Source organism: Halichoerus grypus, chromosome 8 (genome assembly GCF_964656455.1).
Source record: "Halichoerus grypus chromosome 8, mHalGry1.hap1.1, whole genome shotgun sequence".
Lineage (NCBI taxonomy): Eukaryota > Metazoa > Chordata > Mammalia > Carnivora > Phocidae > Halichoerus > Halichoerus grypus.
The window spans coordinates 75,945,709-75,961,188 of NC_135719.1; the positions used below are offsets into that span (position 1 = coordinate 75,945,709).

At 38.3% G+C, this 15,480-nt stretch overlaps 1 long non-coding RNA gene across 4 annotated transcripts in view; it reads right to left on the minus strand.

Annotated features, from left to right (window-relative positions):
• LOC118546438 (uncharacterized) overlaps positions 1-15,480 on the minus strand; it is a 110,205-nt gene that overhangs the window by 86,093 nt on the left and 8,632 nt on the right. For 2 of the 4 annotated variants that reach the window (XR_013450159.1, XR_013450158.1), the window contains one exon: positions 11,192-12,109. The exons of the other annotated variants lie outside the window; for them this stretch is intronic. This is a non-coding gene — a long non-coding RNA (uncharacterized LOC118546438). Of the gene's footprint in view, positions 1-11,191; positions 12,110-15,480 lie in introns of those variants that run through there. 4 annotated transcript variants of the gene reach the window in all.

Genomic DNA, 15,480 nt, shown 5'->3' on the forward strand with positions numbered 1-15,480 from the left:
AGCTATTACTGAGGTGAGGTAGGTGGGTAAGGATAGATTAAAGTGTAGACTCCAGTTCTCTTCTTTCTAAGTCCACATCAGTTTCTAATAATCCTTATGATCTTAACTGGCCTCACTGTGAATTTGACTTAAGGATTAAAAATATCAGCATTGTGGTACCCCAGTTAACATGGTAAGTTCTATCTTCACCATTACAAAACCTAGGGTATCACTGCCTCCAATAAATCTACTAAAACAAAAAATGAGAAGATCCCCAAAACCTACAAGAAATTTAATATTAATTGCTGTTTTTGTTATTGTTGTTGTTTTTGTTGTTGAATGTCTTGGGCTTCCATGATGTATATCCTTCATGGAGATAAAAAGGGAGCAGGAAGAAAATTCACCTCTCCTACTTTGGTGTCAACCTTTGGACTACTTAATAAACCAATTAAATGAAAGATTCAGAAAGTACCAATCTTTACACTGAGATAACCACTGAGCAATCAATGATAATTAAAAAAATCAATTGGTCTTCTGTCGTAATTAAATTTGTCCACTTAGATATAATTGATATTGTTCACAACTAATTATCCAAGTAAAGGCGCTGAGGGACTTTTAGAGACTAAAGGATTGAGCCAAAGATTCTTCCTAATTTGAAATTGGACTGAATGCCATGTTTTCTCAAAAACTGATTAAGTCTTCCCTAGAAACATAGTATTGAATAAACTCAAATACAGTCAGGAAATCAGTATTTCATTAGAGGCAGTTTAGCATACTATCTAGTACTCTCTGTGTGACCGTGGGCTAATCACTTACCCCCTGTGTTTCAGCTCCTTCATCCATAAAATGGAAATAATGCCAGTGTCTACCTCATGGAGTTGTTATAAGCATAAACTATTAGTAGTAAAGTGTTTAGAACAGTAAGACGTGTGTTGATATCACTATTAGTTGTCCCTTGGGACTCTTTAAAAAGAATGGTAAGATAGTCACCAATCACAAGTTTATTCCACTGTTTTATTCTCACTTGTGTCTAATTCCTGTGAGCAGTTTCCATTCAAGGATTGCTACTGCCCTTTCCCATATTTGAGATTCAGTTTTTCTTCTTGGGATAAAAGATAGCTAAAATAGGGAAAAAGGAATTTCACATTTGCTGTGTGGCATATCTGATTACAAGTTATTAAGCCAACCCTCCCTTCTCTCTCATAAGCAATTCATTTCTTAGCACCAGAGGGGAGGAATAATAATAAAACACAGGATGATCTTATCACTGATGCTTAGCATTTGTATATTCACTTAAAAAGGTGGCAGAGCAATTTACAACGGCCCTCAAGCGGCCTAAATGACATGTTAGCAAGTTATATAGATATGCTATTACCTATTTATTCTGATATTCAGTGCAAAAATGTCAAGGAGATCCCTACTTAAGTACACTAAATGACTGACTCCTGGGGCTAGAAAGTACTTGGAGAAGCTATTAGCTATTGAACCCATCCCCTGGATAAGAATCTATGGCCCGTAGAGATGCGAACCTTCCCAAATTCTAGAGAAAGCTATTAAACTATCTTCTACATTAAGATCCTCACACTTCCAGGAAATTCTTTTCAGGATGTTCTGGCTTCAGCTGAAGTACATGTGCTTTTGTCCTATAATTTGATAGAATGAAAACAGCTGGTCAGCATTGTGACCGATGCAGCATTTCCTTGAGACTGATGAGCATACAGGTCTCATCCCAGACCTGTATTTCCCAGTACCAATATGACAGCTTCATCAGAATGACATCCACTTAATCCTATAAGGATTATTGTCTTATATCCTATAAGGTTACCATCTTCTAATATGAGATTAAATTAAAAATATTTTACACACTCTGATTCTGAAAATGCAGGCATCATCACTTGAGCTTTGCAGTCCAGCTTTTGCTTTCTTCAACCTTCCAAAATACCTATCAGTCAAATAAGCATTAGGGAAAAGAAAAATGTCCCTGAGGTCAGACACTTCTCTATTGCTACTTCCAAGAGTGAGTTAAGCAACCGGAACAAGAATCAGAAATTCAGCCAGAGGGCCAGCAACAGATCCTAAGAGCATAGTTCATGGTACATTGTAGTTCCTAAGTAAATGCAGAATTAAATACAAGTAGATGTGTGAGTGAAATATAATCAAAAACAAACTGTCAGGTTTCCTTTTTATTTTATTTTATTTTTTTTTTATTTTTAAGTGACCTCTACACCCAACGTGGGACTCAAACTCATAACCCCAAGGTCAAGAGTAGCACATTCCAACAACCAAGCCAGGCCGGTGCCCCAAACTGTCAGGTTTCTACATATATTTCTTAATTAAGGAATTCTGGCATTAACCAATTGGAAACAACCTGATGTATTATGTAAGGGAAACCAGATTTTGATTTTTTATGGTATCAAGAAGATGGTTTCAAAAAGGCAAATTGAGAACATGCTGTGTGGCATATCTAATTACAAGTTCCCAGTGTCATTAAAATTCATATTTATTAATATACATTGAGCCAGAAAACAAGAAAAGGAGCCAGCATCAGACCAGAAAGTTGCAAGAACTATTAGAGGAAAAAGTAGGATGAAGACTAATAGAGAAAAAGAATAGGGAAACCTATAGCCCAAATCATCAAAAGGCAAGAAAAGTCCTTCACTAGGAAGCCCTGAAGCAGGCCCAATTTGGGAATCAAGGTTAAGCACTGAGTCACTAATCAAGGCCATTTATTTAGGAACTTTATTTAGAATAACAGGGCAGATTGCATTTCTCCTCTTCTTTCTCCACTTCTACGCCAGCAGAATATATAAAGCTGGCATCTAGTTTTTGTTCAAAAAGAAAACACCAAAACTTTTAAGAGATCACTCTAGCTTTCAAAAAAACAGAAAGGGGTCAGGAGCAGGAGGCTTGCATTAGGCACTTTGGTTCAATTGTGCATGCCTAGCAAGTCAGCATGGTAATGTATACATTGTATATTCAAAAAATGGCAGAAAACTCTGCCCATAGGAGGAGATTTTAGTATTATAAAGAGCTAAAGGTAAGTTTAGGACAACTCAGGGGGGCTTCTGAGAAGGTCCTCAGCTCCCATCTGACTCAAACTGGATCATGTAAGGAGCTATCAGGCAAGACACCTAATTGGAGTTTCCTTTGCTGAAACTGTTGGTTCTGCAAAACAAAACACATTCCTTCCCTGCTTATGTCCTTTCCCTTCCTTCCTTCTGCTGATAGCTGTTGGCCTTCTTATTCGACTAACTTCCCACAAGGATTTCCAGGGGAAAAGAGAAACTAACATAAAATCAAAGAAGTTTAGTAAACCCCTGTAATCCTAAATTCAAGCTAGAAATACCAGTGAAGAGTTGATGATGCATTTCTCTTTTTAAGAAATTGTGTATTGGGGCGCCTGGGTGGCTCAGTTGGTTAAGCGACTGCCTTCGGCTCAGGTCGTGATCCTGGAGTCCCAGGATCGAGTCCCGCATCGGGCTCCCTGCTCAGCGGGGGGTCTGCTTCTCCCTCTGACCCTCTTCCCTCTCGTGCTCTCTGTCTCTCATTCTCTCTCAAATAAATAAATAAAAAATCTTTAAAAAAAAAAAAAAAAAAAAGAAATTGTGTATTTCCTAGCTATCTGTGCTGTAAAGGCTAAGCAATAGCCAACCCAGTAGCAGTGAGCACCACTCCTAAACTGGTTGTGGCCTCTAAACACAATTTCTCCCTGGTAATTTACACGTCTGGGACAGGAGCTGTAGCACTTGAGCCTGAACATTCTGTCATCAAGAAAGTGAGGAAGCTATCAAAACCTCGTGGGGCGCGGCGGGGGGGGGGGTGTTCTTGTCAAAGGGCTCATAGGCCAACTTGAGGAAGTTTCTCCTGGCAAAAGACAGAAATCAATAGAAGTAACTACTGCTGAGGATTGCAAACACATCAAATATGTTAACATCCATGAACTTATGATACTTAAAAAAATCCCATTGGTTACCTTTGGAGGATGTTAAGGAATCAGTTCATAATTCTTAAATCTGATAAATACAGAGAAAGAATCAAGCATTCAACCTGTCTTTTTGTATTGAATACTTCAGTGCACTGCCCTGATCTCCCCCTTCAAGAATAAGACATTCATTCAGCTGCCTGGAGCCTCTACAGCTAAGTTCCCAGCTGAGCCTTCCCCAGGAATTGCCTTCGGATAAAGGTTGTTGTCTTACACAAGAATGCATTCTCACTCCAGAGGCAGCCCACAAACAATGATTTGTCAATGCAAAGGTAGAGTGGGAATACAAAGGCACAGCCTCAATTCTGAAGTTTTCCCAGCTTCAAAGCTCCCTGTGGGATTGGCTGAGTCCTCCTTTGCAATTCCTTCACCATTCAACCTCTCCCTCACCCAGTTCCTGCTTCCCTCACTCTCTTACAGGTGTTGTTCCCCAGGACTCTCCTCTGTAAGCCTCTGACAGGCAATCTCCACCTCAAAGTCTCTTTCCCAGGGCACTGACCTAGGATACTTACCCTTATGAAACATACCTTAAAGTAACAAAATAATCGGTGAGGGAAAGTTTTCTCAATAATAAATAGAAAAAGAATGATGTAGCCAGACAAACTCCATTTTGCCGATTTCTAGTTAAATAATGGATCTAGGCAATGATCATCAATGGTTTCTGATTTCACAAAAAGAGAGATAATTGGATATTATATACCTTGTATTATATACACACCACCATTTACCAGGTACTCTTGCAAAAAAAAAAAAAAAAATTTAACCTGAATTAGACCACATTTCCACATCCAAGTACCAGCTTTTAAGAAGTACAGAGACAGGGGGTCATATTGAATAATACTATAGGAATACAATTTTAAAAATCTGGAATGTAGAAGACTCAGGTGGATAACCCAAGTTTCCTCAATAAATAGGGAGAAACCTATCTATAAACTACAAGAAAGGGATTTTGGTTTCTGGTCTCTGATTCAAAAAAATACACATATATAAAAAAATTATGAGACAATCAGAAATTTGAACCCTCATTAGATATTTGATAATATTAAAAAAATACTCTACATTGTTTTAGGTATGATTATTTTTATAGATATATATTTTTAAGTATCTTTCTCTTTTTACAGATATATACTGAAATATTTATCACAGACATGTTTTGAGGTCTGGGATTTGCTCTAAAATAACTGAAATAGTTGGGGGGAGGCAGAATGGGTAGAGGTATCGATAAAACAATGCTGGCCATGAGGTGGTAACTGTTGAAGCTAGTTGATGATACAGGAAGTTCATAAAAATACTCCTCCTTTTGTATACATTTGAAACTTTCAATAAAAAATGAAATAATATAGGGGTGCCTGGAAGGCTCAGTTGGTTAAGTGTCTAACTTTCGATCTCAGCGTGCATCTTGATCTTAGCATTGTGAGTTCAAGCTCCACTCTGGGCTCCACAATGGGCATGGAGCCTACTTAAAAAATTAAAAGAAAAGAAAATACAACACCACTGAGCGCTGAGCAGAATGAATGAAATGGAGTGCCCAAGATTTTCCACGTGTAAAGTTGTAATTTATTTGCCTTCAAAGAAAACATAGTAATAGACAGTACTGAACTATAATACAATAAAATGACCATAATGATCAAAATCCTTATTGATTTAAGGTTAAAAACAGAAGAGCCAAAAAAAAACAAAAAACAAAAAACCATGAAATAATTGAATAAATAAATTAAATCTTTATTTCCTATATGAAAATATTAGTAAAAACAAAGGGCTATTTTGAATGTTTTATTTATTTATTTATTTTTAATTTTTTTTATTTTATTATGTTATGTTAGTTACCATACATTACATCATTAGTTTTTGATGTAGTGTTCCATGATTCATTGTTTGCATATAACACCCAGTGCTCCATGCAATACGTGCCCTCCTTAATACCCATCACCAGGCTAACTCATCCCCCCAACTCCATCCCCTCTAAAACCCTCAGTTTGTTTCTCGGAGTCCATAGTCTCTCATGGTTCATCTCCCCCTCCAATTCCCCCCTGCCTTCATTTATTTATTTATTGAGAGAGAGTGCATGCTGGTGGGGGGGGCAGGGGGGAGCGGGGAGTTGCAGAGAGAGGGAGAGAGAGAATCCTAAGCAGACTCCACCTTGAGATCATGACCTGAGCCAAAATCAAGAGTCCAAGGCTTAACTGACTGAGCCACCCAGGTGCCTCAGGGTTATTTTGAAGGGAAATGTAATTTTAAAACACTAAATGGTAACATTCAACTCATATAAGCAATGATAGTACAGAATGAATATTTTTGAAAAACATTTTATTGGAGCACCTGGGTGGCTCAGTTGAGTAAGTATCTACCTTCAGCTCAGGTCATGATCTTAGGGTCCTGGGATCGAGCCCCACATCAGGCGCCCTGCTCAGTGGGGAGCCTGCTTCTCCCTCTCTCTCTCTCTGCTGCTCCCCGTGCTTGTGCTCTCTCTCTGTCAAATAAATAAATAAAATCTTTTTAAAAATAAATAAATAAATAAATAAAAACATTTTATTTTTCACTATGGAATAATTAGAACAGAACTGAGGGAAAAAGAGATGCTTTCCTATAAAATTTGCCTGATAAAATATAGGACACCAAGTTAAATTTGGATTTCAGATAGAAAGAACAAATAATTTCTTAATGTATGTCCCAAATATTTTTATTTGCTGTATCTAGCTACCCTACTCCTAATTCTTTATTTTTTTTCCATTTTATTGAGATGTAATTGACATATAACTTTGAGTAAGTTTTAAGGTGTACAATGTGATGATTTGGTATATGTATATATTGTGAAATGCTTTCACTTGTTTTTTTAGTTGAATTTTTTTTTTCTTACACCATTTGACTACCTATCCTAAAATGTTACCCATATGGTGCTTCATTAAGGCAACTATTATTTAAAGCCTCTCATGTGAAGAAGCCAAGAGAGATTTCTAGCACTGTCACCTTGGAGATGGCAGTTCTGGGACAGGTATTTAATTTTGAGATCTCAAAATACCAGAGAAAAATTATCCTCTAGAGAATGAGGACTCTGGAAAGTGTTTTTGACAGATCCACCACACTCTTACACCAGCAAACGCAGCTCCTTTGTTCTCTCTGCTTCTCCCCTTTCCCTTGCAATAACACACAAACTGTATTAATCAACCAGATATTGGCGGTGGTGAGTGGGGGTTGATGAGGGCGCCACTGTACTGATGGTGCCGACTTGCCCAGACGTATGGCTTGAGGTGGGAAAAATAGGAACCAGAATGTGGCCTCTTAGTCCCAACCATAGCCCTTTAGAGATGACCCCATTTCTTCTATGTCTCCACAACTGTGCACCCATGTTTATATTGTGTTTAAAGTACTTTCCTACGCTTCCCTTTGCTACTCAGAAAAGCTCTGAGAGAGAAAGATGTTAAGCAACTGGCCAAAAGCCACACACCTTGTACTCCTGACTCTCATGTCTGGATTCTTGGAATCATAATCTGGATAAAATTGAGCTCTGATAAAGTCCAGGATTCTATCCACTGGATTTCCTGTGAACCAATCACAGTTCCAGTCCCAGCCTTTGATCCTTCTAGGTGAGGGACTCACTATGCACACCGTCTCACATTCTCAGCTCATTCAGTCCTCAATACAGATTGGATGAACACTGGACTCACTCTGAGGAAACAGTGAAGGACAAGACAGAAAAGGCCCCTGCCTTCCTTGAGCTCACAGTAGGGGAAATAGGCAATTAGATATGTAGTAACAATAAAACGTGATGAGAGCTATCACAGAGTTGTCAGAACATACATTAAGAGTCTCTAACCTCTATACTCCCAAGAAAGGAATGCTTAAGCTAAGACCTGCAAGACTAATGTTAATACAGGTGAAGGGAAAGAGAGTCAGAGAGAGCAGAAGAGTATTCCAAGCAATGGGATTAGATGTGCAAAGATTTGGAGGAGAGAAAAGGTGATGTGGGCATGGTGTTAGAGGGAGGGCAGACCAAAACATGGGGATGCATGAGGCAGGTCAATGATTTGTGCCTCTTCAAGCCAGTATATTTAATATATTTACTAAATATTTACTTAGAGAAGTTGATTAGCCTGGGGAAAAATTGGCAGGGAGGACACTGGTGGCCCCTCAGCTACTCCTCAGCTGGCCATCCCTCCTGATGACTGGATAAAGTTGCTGTATACTGATCCAGGTCAATTTGACTTTTTCTTCGACATCAGGGTCAGCACAAATAGTTCGGATGTGGTCGTGGCACATATACTGTGCTCTTCTAATGCCTCGGAATGACTCCTAATTATTTACAGGCACATCTATTTATTATTAAGAAAAAAGTTGCACATGGAGATATACATCAATTAGGTTAGGCTCAATAATCTGATACTCAGCATCAACGCTTACATTATAACGCTTCCCCTCTTTCTTCACCCCATTTCCCAGCTCCCTTGCTCACTCACTTGCGTGCTCTCTCTCTCTCTCAAAAGTGTGACTGGTGTCTGATTTTCTGTAGAAACCACTGGTATTTGCTGTTCTGCTGTCACATCATTAAAAATACACTTATAGTATAAGAGCTACCCTGTGTCTATTCTTCCATGTTGCTTAGAGTCATACTTCAAGGGGGTTCAGCTCCAGGTCATGGGAAAAAACCCATTCCTGAGAACCTGGAAACCCAAGCTACAAGTGTTCAGCTGAGCTCTATTACTACTTGCAGTCTGACCTTGGGCAAGTTACTTGTCTCTGTGGTCTCTATTCCATCTTCATTAGACAATCTTGAATATTCCTTCCAGTTTGACATGTCATACCTTTGAACAGTGTTGTTCTTTTAGATGCTCTTTTAGAACATCTCTTGAAACTTCCCTATTTAAAAAATAACTTGTTTGAAGTGGCTTCTTTCTGGCCATGAAACAATTTTGCTTCCATTTCTTGTACAGGTCCTACACAAGAGACAATGCCTATAGGAGGGTTCAACCCCAGAGTTTTCTTGTCAGCAGTACTGTTCTTGATCCAATCAACCAAGACTTCTTTCCTGGGTACAATGCCTTAGGTCTTATTCTAGCCCTCCTCTACCCTCTTCCTCCCCATAAGGTGACAGGTCTATCAGGATTTTCCGATCAGGAACCTGCTCTCCTTTTTCTAAACCAAGCTCTCGTTATCCAGAAAACCTGCAATTCCCTGCTCATGAATCCCTGAGCCTCTTTCAGGTGCCTGCTTGGGCTTCTGCTCCTCTCTATTCTCTTAAGGGCAGACTATATTACCCACAGTGAAGACAAGAGGTGACTACTTGTGCAATTTGTGTGCGGACTTGTGGAGAGAGCTTGGATATGTAGAGTGAAGTCTATACACTTATACACAAGTTTCTTTGAGGTCAGTATGGACAGAAGGGTATATGGCCCATTGAGATAGGGGTAAGGTTGGAGACAAACATTTGCACATTCATCTCAGGCTCACAAATGTTAGGGATGGGCCTGCTTGTGAGATACACTGCTTTGCACAGAGTGCCATACAGCAACAGAGAAGAGTGGCTCTTCAAAGACTCTATGAGTTATTTGTGGCCATGTTGGAGAACTCACTAACTGGAATGAGTGGGCTATAGAAAGAGCATGAGGAAGCTACTGACTTTTCATCTTTGGCTCTAGCTAGATGCAAGTTCTGGATACAAAAATAATTTATAATTTCTTACAAACTAGAGTTGTGATCTTGTGGACACAAAGTGTGATATTTTATTAACAGTAGTGACAATAGATTATTGAGCCTAACCTAATGCCCATTTCTCTCTACATGTGTTGGTCCATTTTCCCTCAACTCCCTCCCCTCAAAATAAAATCTTAGATAAAGCAAAGCAATCTTCTTGGACCTAGTCAACCCTCAATTAACCACCACATCTGAGACCATTGTTATGATAAATGTTCTATTAAAAAGCATGGTAATTCCAAACCTCATTTAATTATTTATCACATCACAGTGTTTTTTTTTAGGATTAGGAGTCATGATTTCGTAAATTTGGTTCTATAAATTATATTCATATGACAGCTCTAAAAGATCAAGATGGAAAAGTATGTGCCCTTTAAAACAGTTTTAGTTGTAGTTGTACCCAATTCAAAACATTAGCTTCGGAAAAATTCTAGCCAGTTTACAAATTAGCGGGATGACATTGGACAAGTTATTTACCCTCCTTGGGAGCTCGATTTCTTTAACTGTAAAATGAGGGGGTTGGATTAAATGATCTCTAAGTTTCCTTAAAAAAATCTAAGGTTTTATGATTGCCTATGATTTTCTAAGCAGTTATGCCTAGAGCTTTTTAGCAGAGAAAATTGCAGAATGTGAAAGCCTTTAGAACTAAGTGAAAAAATGAAAAGCCCATTCATCAGGAAATGGGGTCAAGCTAGAGAGCAAAGAGTGTAGTTGCCTGAGCAACTAGAGTTTGAAAAGAAATTATTACACAGTTAAGCACAGGCCTGTGCAGGCCAAGGAGAAAGAAATGAGAGCTCCATCTTTTCCTGATGCTGTCCTGGAAGAGGAATCACATAACTGCTTGTCTTTTGGGAACAAGGTGAGGTATAAAAAAACCAAACACATAAAATACCCAATTATAAGTTGATTATAGCTGTATCTGCTACAGCTTCCTTCCAAGTGTTTTAATCAAAGTCTAAAAGCTCGAATGCCAACTCTCCATGGGTACTTTGGTGGCTATCCACAGCATGCAAATTTTCCCTCCCTCTTTCAGTATTAGAAATCCCACCCAAAGTCCAACAAGTATAATTCTGTCCTGAAGCTGGGGTTTAAAGCTGGTGTCAATCCCCCAAATCCTGTTAGTGATAATATGAGGAAGTAAGACATCAACTTTGTTGGGAAATTAAATCATGATACATCAGACAAGAATATGAAACTACTTGGTCATAGTGTTCAACCCAAAGCTATAAAACTACTCCAGAGAATATGGAGGCTCCCCAGAAGGTGTGGCCTTTTGGTCCTGTAACTTCCTGCTAAAGAGAAAGTGAGGAGCTATACGGTCTGTGTTGGAAGTATAACCATATTAAGAGAAACCAATTTCACACCTGACTTCACATGCTCTGTAATTGATCAAAATGCAGAAAATTGCAGGTTTAGGGTGGGAAGGAAACAGTAACAAAAAACTTGCAAAATATCAGATCTGGCTAATCAGCTCTTATATAAATAAATTTTGGATGCATTTCTAATAGCTGTAATATTAAAATCTAAAAATGTGAGGTATAAATATATATTGTCAATGAATTTCATATCATTTTCTTGCATTCAGAAAGTCACAGATTTCCTGTGAATCCAGACAATTTTCATTGTACTTATGTTTCTGAAATCTAACTCAATTTCTTCTGTGATGTGTTTTTGTAAAGCTCCTCTTCTTGTGAGAATATTTTGTTGAACACAAAGAATGTGCTAACAACTATCTAGAAAGCGTACACCCAATATTAGTCCATCTTCTTTTTAACCTAAATAAGGTATCATTTCTCATTAGAAGTTTGGATATCCAGAGCAGGCCACTGAAATATAGGACTTCTGTGAGCACTGAATAGAGACACCTCTACAGTGAAGGCGCTGATGAGTAGAAGAAGGAAGATTGTTCACACCATATTTTGGGCAACTTCAGCTACATTTGAGTTTTCAGAAGGTTTCATGAACAGCTGTTTCTTCAGGAAACTCAGAGAAACAGCCACAGTGTCCATACCATTGTGCCATTCTTATTTAACAAACATCTATATCGAGTTTATTAGGTACCAGACCCTGTAAGTGCTTTACAAATACTAATCTTTGATTTTTTTCATAGCAACCCTACAGAGTAGGTGATATCATCATCACCATCCCTGTCCCCATTTTAATAGATGAAGAAACTGAGTCACAAAGAGGTTAAGTCATTTGCTCAAGCCCCAGAGCTAACAAGAGGCAGAACCCAGGGTGTATGACTGCAAGCCCACGCTATTAACCAACACACTCTCCTCCTCTCAGAGTAGGTCATTATTTGAGGCAGAAGTGGAGGCAAAGAATTAGAAAGCGTTTTGGTGCCATGGCCCTTTAGCAGGTCACTTCTCCTGTGTGGAAACACTGCTTTTAAATTCTAGCAACTTCCACCTCTTTAACCTGGAGATTCTTCCTCAGGTCTGTGCTTCTTAGATGTTCCTACAATGAAAGATATGATGAAGCGAACACTAAGGAAGAATTTTAAGAGTAACCTCCAGAATGACCTTGCTTAAGAAGATGAGATTGGTAAGCTAAAGCAGTCAACAGCAAGACATTAACTGGTTTCTGCCACGTCAGAGCCCTCTTATGAAGGTGACTACTTTATAATTCTCATAAAATATCAACAAAATGCTTTTTGTTGCTGTACTTACAGGTTAACATGAATGACTTCTCTTTGGTTTAAGAGAAAAGAAGGTATCAGTTCCTACAAAATATATGCTTTGGCTAAAGACCTTAGAGAGTGAGGAGGTATTTTAAGTATGACTAAGAGGTAGTACAGGGATGTAAATCTGAAGGAATATTTGCCATCATAAGAACATAGAAAAACCCTATTTACCCGTCAGTAGGACAATGGTTAAATTAAAGAACATCCATGCAATAGAACATGAGGCAATCATTAAAAAGAATCAGGTTGGTCTATACATATTTCCATGAAAAGATATATATAACATAAGTGAAGCGGGCAAATTGCAGAACACCTTCATAGCATTATGCCAGTTCTGTGAGAGAATGACACAAGAAACATTTGGGGTTTTTTTTTCTTTTTTTTTAATTTAAATTCAATTAGCCAACATATAGAACATCATTAGTTTCAGATGTAGTAATCAATAATTTATCAGCTGCATATAACACCCAGTGCTCATCACATCACGTGCCCTCCTTAATGCCCATCACCCAACATTTGTTTTTATATATCTATGACATAAGGCATGCTCGCATACAAATTTGAAAAAAGGTCTGAAAGAATATATACAACTCCCTTAAGAGTGGTTACCTCTGGACAATGTGCTAAAGGGGAAGGAGGATGGTGGTGAAAAGGAGACAACTTTTTACTTTATAGACTTCTACTTACCTGTGGTAGGTAAGATTCACCAAATGCACACAAGTTAAAGCACAAGCAAGCATATGGAAACCATTAAACAATTGGAGAAAGATTAAGAAATCATCAATTATAAATAAGCTGTGCATAAATTTGACAAACTGATTCCTGAGATATATCATATAACCATTTTATGCACTAGTTCTTCCATAATTATGCATAAATTACTGTGCTGGCTTTACTAGATTTCTATTTTGCTAATGCTATGGATTTTGAAGTTTTAATATTTTTTTGAGAGAGAGAGAGAGAAAGTGAAAGCACGAGCGGGAGGAGGGGCAGAGGGAGAGAGACAATCTCAAGCAGGCTCCACACTCAGCATAGAGCTTGATAAGGGGCTGGATCTCACAACCTTGTAATTATGACCTGACCAAAATGAAGAGTTGAATGCTTAACTGACTGAGCCACCCAGGAGCCCCTGAGGTTTTATTTTCATTAAAACTTAAAGAGGAAGGGCACCTTGTGGCTCAGTCAGTTAAGGGTCTGCCTTCAGCTCAGGTCATGATTCTGATGCTCGGGACAGAGCCCTGAGTTGATCTCCCTGCTCAGTGGGGAGTCTGTGTCTCCCTCGGACCTTCCCCACTCTCATGCTCTCTCTTTCTCTCTCTCTCTCAAATACATAAATAAAATCTTTTTTTTTTTTTTTAAGATTTTATTTATTTAACAGAGAGAGACACAGCGAGAGAGGGAACACAAGCAGGGAGAGTGGGAGAGAGAGAATCAGGCTTCCCGTGGAGCAGAGAGTCTGATGTGGGGCTCGATCCCAGCACCCTGGGATCATGACCTGTGCCGAAGGCAGACGCTTAACAACTGAGCCACCCAGGCGCCCCATAAATAAAATCTTTAAAAAAAACTTAAAGAGGAAAAAAAATTACCTTCTATAAAACTGATAAGTAAATAGTTAATGCACCAGTCTTTTATAATTATATATTCTTTTAGAACTCAAATACACATCTTGCGGACCATAACCATATTTTAGACTGACTGGATATCAGTGTAATATGATAAAAACAATCTGAACTCATGGGACAAATGCAGCACACCAATGAGTTCAGATTGAATTGGTTTTCTTGCTTAATGCTTTCCGCTTTTAGAACTTTTTGGAATTCAGAATTACATCTAAGATATCATGAACCTATATACTCTACTGCTTCTCTTTTCTGTTTAACACATACTGCTCCTTCTGTCTGGAATGCCCTTCTTTCCTTGCCCAACTGGCTAACTTAAATTTAGTCTTTAAACACCATTTGTCCAGTGAACTTCGAAGTTGAATTGTCCTCTGACCAATCTCCTGTAGACAACCCCCATCCCACAGTCCTGGACTCTTGCAAAGTCCCTGGAACAGCCCTGGAAAACTTGTGAGAATTGGGCTTAAGGCAAACACAGGGAAGTGATGGATGCACAAGTACTATTAATGTTATGTATGTCAAATATCTATTGAATGAAAGGTTTAAAATTTCTTAATATTCCTTCATGATACAAGAGACAGTGGGTGAGTGTACTCCTAAATGACTAAAATTTAGTGAGTTTTAAACTTCTTTTGATCACGCTCTTGCACCAAAGACTCACAGATAAAACATAAATAGAAATTTTTGAAAACTACTCATCTTTAGTATGTGAAATGCATGTTGGCATTTTCTAGTCTATTATAGTCAATACCACTTTTTAAAAATACTGATCAAACCCTAGAAATGGATCATCCCATACAGTTTCAAAGACCCCAAACTAAACAACACGTGTTGACAAATGCTTACAAACATTGTCAAACAAAGAACCAAAATGTAACTAAAATTGCAACCAAAGTTTAGTTTTTTGCCATTTCCACTTTCCTGTTATTTCTCCCCATTTTTAGTAACTTGTTCGCCCAAGTAGGGGCAGGCATTCCTATCCTAAAGTTGGATGACATCTGGCCAGAACCACAGGATGTGTACTGAGACAGAAACCAGAGCAGCCAGCAATCTGGGAGTTGGGACTGTCTTAGCCAATTTTGGATATTTGGTCACCTTATCTGAGATTACATGTAAACTCACCTGTTTCAGTTTCTCAAAAGGCAGTTTTTATAGTGTAATTTAAAAAGAATTTTTTTTTCTGTGTTGTTTAATGGTTTGGGTTAATTTTAAACAAGGGTTTATGAAATGTGAGCTGGTGCCAGAAAAATGTGGATCAATTGTTGCTTCCCTAGAGAAAGTAGTGGTGCTTTTAATAATATAAATCCTAGTAAAATGTCTATATTTCTTTTGAGGACTTAAAAGGCAAAGCAAAATATGGGTTGAATAGGGGTTTTTTCAGTGTGTATGTAGACCAAATTTCACATGGCCTGAGTAATAAAAATTGTCCTTATTAGAGTCTTGTTTGTAACAAACATATCATTATTTAGGTACCATGAGAAGAAAAGGAGTTAATTATATGAACATTGTATGACTTAGGATTAACA